Genomic DNA, 8,912 nt, shown 5'->3' with positions numbered 1-8,912 from the left:
CCTGGTATGTGGGGTCCTCCGTGAGGGTGTGCTAAGGGTACAGAGAAGCTTTAAGGAGAATTGAAGCATTAGAGCTGTGTTGGCTAATCTGTGTCAGCTCGAGTCCCCTGGGAAGAGGGAACCTAGTTCAGCAAATGCCCCCACCAAATTGGCCTGTGTAGGCTTTCTTGATTGATGTTTGATGTGTGAGGAGCTAACACAATGGGCAGGGCCACCCCTGGGATGGTGGTCCTGGGAGCTATGAGAACGCAGGTTGGAGGCTGGAGAGATGGCTCAGCAGTTAAGAGCACTGACTGCTCTTCCACAGGACCTGGGTTCAATTCCCAGCATCCACATGGCAGCTTATACTGTAACTCCAAGATCGAACACCCTCACGCAGACATATGTGCAGGCAAAAACACCAATGCACATAAAAAATAAGTTAAAAAAAAAAAGCAGGCTGAGTTCAAGGCCAGCCTGGTCTACAGAGTGAGTTCAAGGACAGTCAGGGCTACACTGAGAAACCTTGTCTTGAAAAAACAAACAAAAAACCCAAATCAAAAACAGGAAAGACAGGAAGGAAAGAGGGAGGCAGGGAGGGAGGGAGGGAGGAAGCAGGCTGAGCAAGCCGTGGGGAACAAGCCAGTAAGCAGCTCTCCTCCATGGCCCCCGCTTCAGTGCCTACGCTGAGTTCCATCAGTGTGCATAAATGACCGCTGTCAACCTTTCTGGTAGATTTTAAGAAGTTGCTTTCTACTTCTGTTTGCTGCTTTCAGTAAGGAATAAGAGTTCTGCGTCATCTGGATCTGCAGGCAGCAGGAAGAAAGAGAAGGTGAGCCCCTGGAGCTTCTGAAACCTCAAAGCCCACCCCCACCCCCCAGTGACACACTTCCTCCAACAAGGCCACGCCTACTCTAACGAGGCCACACCTCCTAACGTGCCACTCTCTGTGGGCCTATGGAGGCCGCTTTGATTCGGACCCCCACATCTCCTGAGTGATGGCGGCCTCTCTCAGCACATGGTTTCGTTGTGCTCTATAGCTTCCCCCACTCCTACCCAAGCTGCACATTTTGTGTTTACTCCCCCGCCCTTGCCGCACTTTTCCACCGTGGATTTGCATAAGCGTGATCAACAACGACCGCACTTAGACTCAGCGTCGTGTTGTCTTGAAATTTCCTCTGCAAAAGGAATTAGTGCCTTCCTCTCTAACGTGGCCTCACACAGATCATCAGGGCATGGACAGAGTGGTCAGATTCTTTGCCAAGACGTCACACAAATGGCCCCCAGCCCAACTGTTGATAGAATCGTTGTTCCCCCTTGTGACGTCATGAGCTGGGTCTCCGCTGTCTGCATTATTCTCAGCGCTTCTGTCTTCCAGGCTCCCACTAAAACAAACTCTTAGGTTCTTCAGACCGAGTTCAGCTACTCTTCCAATCCAAAGTTCCGAAGTCCTCCACAATCCTTCCGACAAAACCAAACCAAACCCCGAACAAGAAAAAATAAGCAACTGTGATCGGGTTCTTCACAGCAATAAGACGGTGTCAACTCAGCTCGGCAATCTGACGTCGGCGCCTTGTAACAGTACAGTGGAACTTTATCACGCACAGTAGAGTATTGTAGTTCCTCACTTCAGTTCTGTGATGCCACCAAGAGAATTGTCATGTGAAAGAGCATTGTGATATTAAAATTTGGCATTATGTCACACCGCCCATGGAACATTGTGATGCCAGAACTCAGTATATGACAATGGGACATTGTAACAGTGGGAATTTGACATCACAGTGGAAAATTGTCACATCACAATGAAATACTGTGACGTTATAATTCAACATTGTGATGTCATGGGAACCTTGTCATGTCACAATGAATCTTTGTGATGGCACAATGCATCATTGTGGTGTCACAATTCAGAATTTTCATTATTTATTTTATGACAAAAGGGGAGCACTGTGATGACACAATTCAGCTTTGAATCTTTTTTTTTTTTTTTTTTTTTTTTGGTTTTTCAGAGACAGCGTTTCTCTGTATTACTTTGCAGCGTGTCCTGGAACTTGCTCTGTAGACCAGGCTGGCCTCAAACTCACAGAGATCTGCCTGTCTCTGCCTCCCAAGTGCTGGGATTAAAAGTGTGCGTCCCCAACTCCCAACCAATTCAGCTTTATTATGGAAACATAAAGTCTAGTAATAGCACAATGGAGTATCGTAATGTCACAATCTAGCAACACTGTGATGTCAAATTTCAACGCTTTTCTCATGGTGAAATGGAGCAGTGTGAAGCCACGGCTCAGAATGATGTCACAGTGCTGCGTCGGTGTGTCTGTCATAAGGCAGCAGTCACGCCATCACTTCACAGAGCAGCATTGAGACAGCACAAGGTGGAAGAGGAAAAGAAAGGCACAAAGAGGCCGCTGGGCCATGAGGTGGGTTTGCTTTGGAAACCTGAGAAGGGCTCTCCCCAGCTGTGAGAGCACACACTTCTCTTTCAGGCTGGGGAGTGTATCAGGACCGGAGAGTGGATTGGTCCAAAGGTCTAGTTCAGCCAGGCAGTGTTAATAATTAAATAGGATGTGCAGGAATGGTATTAGCGGTGTTGACGTAAGGAAATTGATGTTGGGAAGCTGAAATCGTTAGCCACGGTAAGGGGGTGATGTTCAAGCTGAGATGGAGTTTACAGGGGCTGGGGTGCTATTCTGGCTGGAGTGAGAGTGCCTCTAAGGTGTGTTCTTGTTTTCTCACCAGTGAGCTATATGACGGTACTAAGGACATTTTCATGGCACAATGAGGCATCGCGATCAAATACAGCATTGTGAGATTTACAATTCAACATTGTGTCATCAAAATTCGGCATTGCACCAACACAGCAGAGCACCGCGACGGCATGATATAGCATTGTGAAGTCACAATTGAGCATGACGTTAGCATGATTGATGACTGTGGTGTCAAAACTGAGCATTGTGATGCCACAACAGAGGGGACTTTGAACAATTTAACATTATACTGAAGGACTATGACATTTCGTGGAGTGTTGTCACATCCCCAGTGAGAACTGAGATGACCCAGCATGTAAACCATTTTGATGCTGCAAATTCAGCAATGTGATGTCACAGCGTCACACTGTGGTGGCACTGCAGATTATAATGATGGAATAGTGAAACGTTTGGATGTCACAAGTCAGCACTGTAATGATACAAAATTGTCATGGAGTCATGTGATCTGTTGATGGTGTGGGGGAGCATGGTGGTGACACATTGCAGAATAGTGATGGATTGCAGCAGATACCAAAATTCAGGTGTGTGAAGACACAGTGTGGGATTAGAATGCCAACATTCAGCACCGCGGTGGAACAATTACAGTGTTAGGTCACCATCGAGTATTAGCACAAAGGAGCACTGACGGAATACTTAGCACTAAGATGACACAGCGAAACGTTATGATGTCACAATTAAGCATTATTACGGCATAAGGAGGCACTGTCCCGGCATCACAGAGCATTATTAAGGACACTGCAGCTAAGTGATGCCCAAATCCGTCACTGTGACGTCATAAACAGCTCTGTGGTGGTAAAATAGAGCGCTGTGACAGCACACCTGACCCCTGGAGGATCACAGTGTGCCTTAGTCAGGGTCACCATTGCTGAGAGGACACGCCTTGACCAAAGGAACCTAGGAGGACAGAGTCTGTTTTGCTCACGTTTCTGCATCGCCATTCGTCAGAAGTCAGGATAGGGACTCAGACAGGGCAGGGACCAGGAGGCGGCCGCTAAGGCAGAGGCAGCTCCTCAGATGGGGCTCCCTCCTCTCTGATGATCTTAGCTGTGTCAGTTGACATAAAACTTGCCGGCACACCGTGCACTAGTGTACTGTCACGATGGTGGATTGCGGTGTTACAACCGACCATCGATACAATGCAGTGTAAAGACGGTGTGATGGAGCATTGGGGTGGAAAACGCAGCACTTTATGTGTGACCGTTGTGCTGGCTAGTTTTATATCAGCTGGACACAAACTAGAGTCACTGGAGGAGGGAGCCTTAACTGAGAAAATGCCTCTATAAGGTCGGGCTATAGGAGGCCTGTAGGGCATTTTCTTAATTAGTGATTGATGGGGGAGGAGGGGCCAGCCCACTGTGGGTGGGGCCAGCCCCGGTTCTATAAAGAAGTAAGCTGAGCAAGCCATGAGGAGCCTGAGCAGCATCCTCCACAGCCTCTGCATCAGCTCCTGCCTCCAGGTTCCGGCCCTGCCTGAGTTCCTGTCCTGACTTCCTTCAGTGACCAACAATGATATGGAAGTGTAAGCCAAATAAACCCTTTCCTCATCAACTTATCACAGCAATGTAACCCTGACTAAGACAACCATTCATCTTCTTTTTTTTCACATCAGAACTGATCATTGTGATGTTACTGCTGGCACTAGGATGACAAAATAGAGAATTATGATATCACAATGAAAATTGGGATGTCAGAATTGAGCATTACGCTATCACAATGAGGCATTGTGAGGACACAATTGGACTTGTGTTGTGACACTGTATTATGGTGTCATCAGAGAATTGTAATGTCACAATGGGGTTATGTCACAAAAGAACATTTTAATGTCCCTTATTATGCCACATTGGGTTGGCATAATGAAGTGTTGTGATGTCAGAGTGGTGCATTGTGATATCAGAGTGGTGCATTGTGATGTCAGAGTGGTGCATTGTGATGTCAGAGTGGTGCACTGTGATGACAAATTGTGTGCTGTGATAACACAGTGTTGCACTATGACATCACAATGCAGCACTGTGATGTACCAACTGATATAAAATGGAGCATTATAATGTCATAATTCACCTTCTGATGGCCACGTGAGTGATGTGATGTCACAAATCAATATGATGGCACATTGGAGCATTGTGATTCAACAACAGAGCATTAAATTATCAAAACTGTCCTTTGTGATGTCACACACAACAGAGCGTGGCTATGTCACAGTGAAGGGCTGTCAGTGACACAATGGGGCACTTTGATGTCATCTTAGGTGTTTGCAGTGGCGCAGTGGAGAATTCTGATGTCAGAATGGGACACTGTGATGTCAAAATTCAACACGGTAACGTCATAATTCACACTGCTATGATACAGGTGTGCACTGTGACACCACAATGCAGTATTCTGCCAGCACAATGGAGTACTGGAATGGCACACTGGAGCATTGTAATGTTGCAATTTGGCATTGAGGTGGCACAATACGGGACATTGGCAGAGGCAGCACTGTGATGGCCTCATGGACCTTTGTGATGACAGAAAGCTACATTGTGATGTGAAAACTGAGCACTGGGACCCACACTGGACTCATTCCGCGTCTGTTGATGTCATGTAAAACACCGTAACCAACACAGCTTACAAAGGAATGAGCTTCCACTGGCCTACACTTCCATACGGTTAGAATCTGTGACGACGCAGTGGAGTCTTGGCGGCCAGCACAAGACATGCCAGCAGGAACAGCTGAGCGCCCACGTCTTCAACTGCACGCAGGAAGTAGAGGGAGCAAACGGGATGGCACGGGCTTTTGAGCCACAGTCATCTAACTTCCTACTTCCTGTTTTGAAGACAGGGTCTCACTGTGTACTTTATCTGACCTTGAACTCTTAGCAATCCTCTTGCCTCCAGAGTTTTGGGATTTCAGGTGTGGCTCACCAGTCTCCAAACTCCCCGTTTCTTTTATTGTGAACCTACGCTTCTGACTCCCTGGGGTCACCAAGTTTTACCATCAGGGCATGGTGGCACACACCTGTAGTCCCAGGACTCTGGAGGTTGAAGCAGAAGAATAGATTGCGAATTCCAGATGGTGAGACCCTGCCTTAAAACAAAAGATGGTCAAAGTCCTTGGGAGGCTGGGGCAGGAGGATTGCTGCAATTTGGTTTACTTGGGGCTTTGTTGTGAGGTCTTGGCCAGCCTGAGCTCTAAGAGTGATATGATACCCTGCTTCAAAACGAGATCACGAGCAATGAAGTTTTGTGAGCCTATGTCCTGTCCGTGGTGTTCAGGCCAAGAACAAGACTCCTACATTGCTTGGCTGGTGTTGGATCTAGTATATGATTCCGGGCGAGGGGGGACTGATAATTTTAAGTAACAAAGATTCTTTCCTGGTTCTACAGACATGCATGGAGATGGATTTGGGGCAATGGGGTCCTTTAATAATGGCAGCCGCTCACAGAAGCGATGGCTGTGGATGGCATGTGTGTCAAGCTGGGATAGGAGATCTAACACAACCAGAACAAAGGAAATCCCTTATGTTTAGAGCCTTCAGAGGGTAAGGTATAACCGATACCTGAATTTATATAGGATTGTCTGGGCTTAGAAGGCAGGGGACACGGAGTTTAGAAGATTGGTGTATTAGTTAGGGTTGCTATTGCTCTGAAGAAACACCAGGACCAAAAGCACCGCGGGGAGGAAAAGGTTTATTTTCATTAGGTTTATACTTCCCATTATACTTCCCATTACTGTTCATCATCAAAGGAAGTCAGGGTAGGAATTCAAGCCAGGAACCTGGAGGCAGGAGCTGATGCAGAGGCCATGGAGGGAGCTGCTCACTGCTTACTCCTCATGGCTTGCTCACCCTGCTTTATTACAGAACCCAGGACCACAACCCAGGGATAGCATCACCTACAATGGGCTGGGTCCTCCCCCACCAATCACTACTTAAGAAAATTCCCTTCAGGCTGATCTTACAGAGACATTTTCTCAGTGGAGGTTTGCTCCTCTCCAGTGACTCTAGCTAGTGTAACGTTCACATAAAACCAGCCAGCACAATTACTGGAGGTACTACACAGGACATAAGGCAGCAATTTTGGAAGTTAATTTTATTGTCCTACTTGGCCTCGGGGCAGACACATGCTGGGTTAGCAGATTACAGAAAAGGTATGGCCTTCTAGGTGGTGGTGGGGGCACACGCTTTTGATCCCAGCACTTGGGAGGCAGAGGCAGGCGGATCTCTGTGAGTTCGAGGCCAGCCTGGTCTATAGGGCGAGTTCCAGGACTACACAGAGAAACCCCAGTACTATGTCATGTTTTGACTCATTTACTTTCCCTCATCTAAATCCACCTCCATCAAGTAGTACGAGGCTCAGACAGAGAAGGGACTTGGGAAATGCCTGGCAAAGCTTACACCTAGCAACAGTCCAGCATGGAGGGAGTTCCTACCAGCTAAGTGGAAACAAGTGTTTGTGAGCAGCTTCCCACCCAAGGGTGCTGTGTGTTGTGGCCCAGAGGAGACCGAGAGAGAGGGTTTCAGGGGTCCTAGCATTACCTGTATCTTCTGGCCCCAAAGGACTGCCATCTATGGGCATCTGCAGCTCCTCTGTGGGCCCCAAGCTGGCCTGTGAGCCTGCAGCTGTCACAGGTGTCACTGGCCTTTTCCTCTTTCCGACGGGCTCAGCCTGACATAAGCAGCAGCCACCTGCAGTTGATGCGAGGGAGATGCCTTGGGGGACATCTTGAGGGCACGCAGAGCAGTGAAGGGCAAGTAGAGGCTCCCATGGGGCCATTGGGTCAGAGTCTGGAGCAGAGCAGGATGGAGGACATCATAGCCCTCCAGGCCCTTGGCTTTAGGGTGAGAACCCACGGAATCGACCATCTGCCAGTTCCTACCCCAGTTTTCCCCCCCCCCCCATCTTCACAGCCTCTACCTAGCGGCCACAGGGGCTTTGTGCTCACCTGGTCTGTGACAAAGCACAGATTCCAGAAGGAGAAAACATTAAAGGGGGCGGTAATGTTGGAGGAGAGATGACTCAGTGATTGAGAGCGCAGGCTGCTCTTCCAGAGGACCTGGGTTCAAGTTCCAGCACCCACATGGTAGCTCCCAACTGTCTGTAACTCACAGGGGCTCTAACCACTTTCCTGGCTTCCATGGGTGCTGGGCACATATGTGGTGCACAGTCATACATGCACAGATGCAATGAAAACACGTAATAATAACAGCAGAAAAGCATTAAAGCAGCCTGCATGCAGCCAGGCACGGTGGTTTAACCCTGCAATCCTAGCACTCAGTAGACACAGCAGGAAGGACACAGCGGTGCTTAGCTCAGCCTGCGTCTACACAGAGCATCCCAGGCCACACGGAGCCACTTACTAGTGAGACTCTGGCTTAAAAAAGCAAGTATCTCAGAGGCAGCAGGAAAGTAGTTTAGGGCCGAGACATAGCTCAACAATGAAAGGCTTTCCTAGCATGGGGCATGAAGGGTTAATGACCTAAAACAGGCATCCTCAGAAGATCTGAGAAAGTCCCTCCTCAGCACAATGACAAGAGCCTGCCTTTCGAGAGCCAAGGCAGCAGTGAGGGCATCCGCTGACCTCACCTGCCCTTGAAACTATAAAGAATACTGATTAACCGTACCCTGTACCCCAAGTTCCTACTTCTACACTATAAAGCTCCCCACTTCCCCCCGCTGGGCGCACTGCATTCCCAGAGAGTTGTTCTGGTTAAAGGACAATCTGATCTTGTAGAAGTCGGCTTCCTCTTTTGTTTTCACATCAATCCTCATCTAACAGGCCAGGCCCTATGTTTAATCCCCAGCAGCATAAAAACAGACAACAAGAGTAATCGTGTCTCAGTTCACTTTAATGGGTGCTGACTGATGGGATGGGGCTTTGGCATAGGGTGTGGCTTCTGCCTGCTCTGGTCCTCTGCATGAACAATACATGCTCTTTAATGGCCAAGCCATCTCCCTAGGTCCCTCCTGCCTCTAACTCCCCAACACCAGGGTTCCATGTGCACACCACCTACCCTGACTTCCTTTGATGATGAACAGTAATGGGAAGTATAAACCTAATGAAAATAAGGGTGTTGGTCTCTGCTTTGGACCCCTTCCTGGGAAAGGACTCTCTCTTTTGGCTTTGAGCACCCACCTGGCATCTGGCTGAGACGTCCCTCACCGGTCTGTCCAGTCCAGGTACAGCAT

The 8,912-nt window shown here is 48.4% G+C and overlaps 2 long non-coding RNA genes across 2 annotated transcripts; both read left to right on the top strand.

The window, feature by feature from the left end:
- The first annotated feature begins 598 nt into the window (after positions 1–598).
- LOC121133967 lies at positions 599–1,681 on the top strand. Its single transcript, XR_005870977.1, has 2 exons — positions 599–811; positions 1,358–1,681. It is a non-coding gene; the product is annotated as an uncharacterized LOC121133967 (long non-coding RNA).
- A 310-nt stretch (positions 1,682–1,991) lies between these two features.
- On the top strand, positions 1,992–3,172 carry LOC110342799. The gene is made up of 2 exons (XR_002384964.2): positions 1,992–2,399; positions 2,719–3,172. It is a non-coding gene; the product is annotated as an uncharacterized LOC110342799 (long non-coding RNA).
- Positions 3,173–8,912: the final 5,740 nt, after the last annotated feature.

Source organism: Mesocricetus auratus, unplaced genomic scaffold, assembly GCF_017639785.1.
Source record: "Mesocricetus auratus isolate SY011 unplaced genomic scaffold, BCM_Maur_2.0 Super-Scaffold_100025, whole genome shotgun sequence".
Classification (NCBI taxonomy): Eukaryota; Metazoa; Chordata; class Mammalia; order Rodentia; family Cricetidae; genus Mesocricetus; species Mesocricetus auratus.
Note: the sequence above shows the minus strand (reverse complement) of the source record. Positions and strands in the feature narration are given on the sequence as shown.